We start from the raw sequence: 1,119 nt of genomic DNA on the forward strand, positions 1-1,119 counted from the left end.
TTTTCTTATATATTGAATATCACATTAAAAACCTCATTAGAATAATTAGTTATTTAAGAGTTATTAAGAAAATTACATATTTATTTCAACTGCCTATTAGTGACAGATAAGCAAATTGAATTTCATTGTTGCGATTAAAGTATTGCTTTTCTAAAATCTTAGTTTTTATTTCTAATATTACTCCCTGTGGGATCGATATCTAGGACTCCATTAGAGCCCTATATTACTTGAGCGATACGTATGCTTGTGTTGATAAGTGTGACTTTTCAATTATTGAATATTTATTACATCCATCTTTATCGAATCTATAATTTTTATTAAGTATTGGTACAGTTGCTGAGGAATTAAATCTTTTAGCAGCAGTATTAATAACTTATATTTTTAAGCATATATAAAGTCACTGTCATAAGTCTGACGTCTAGGTGGCTAGAGTGATGACAATAACGTTAATGTTTGCTAAAACAAGGGATATGAAGTGAGCTTTAAAATAATATCTCTTACCTTAAGGACCTTCAATAAAAGGAGAGGATAAGGACCAATGATAATTATCGTCAACTCTCTATGAGATTGTTGCCACCGATACTCCTAGGCTGTTTGTAATCCTAGCTCGATTAAAGTATTTAACCTATGGACTACAATACTTTGCATACTATTTACAGAAAAGTAAAATTTATTTTTCTTGTTAAAGTAAATTCTACATGCATGAAAATTAAATTAAAAATGAAAACTTATAAAGGTCCATGGTTAATCACTTGGATCGAGGTTAGAACTACCCTCCGTAGATTATCGGGTTGATAGCTCTTACTCAAGGTTGGGAAGCACACAATCCAGCTTTGTGCCCCTACCTTTACCAATGTCTTACACTTATTCTCGATTTTTCATATGCAACTATGGGTTTTGTTTTACTTACTCGTGTTTTCTTATGACTCATTTCTGGACTTTTCCCGTACCAAATGTTCCTATTTACTTTTCTATAATTTATTTAAATTTCCTACAAATATATTATGCTTTGTGAGATTAACCTTGTAGCGGTAGTAGAGGCCAGGTGCACATTTACATTTTATGCATTGCAATTTTACTTATTTACCTTACAAAATCTTCCATCGACATTTATTTACT

Source organism: Phalaenopsis equestris, unplaced genomic scaffold, assembly GCF_001263595.1.
Source record: "Phalaenopsis equestris unplaced genomic scaffold, ASM126359v1 Scaffold000024, whole genome shotgun sequence".
Taxonomy (NCBI): Eukaryota; Viridiplantae; Streptophyta; class Magnoliopsida; order Asparagales; family Orchidaceae; genus Phalaenopsis; species Phalaenopsis equestris.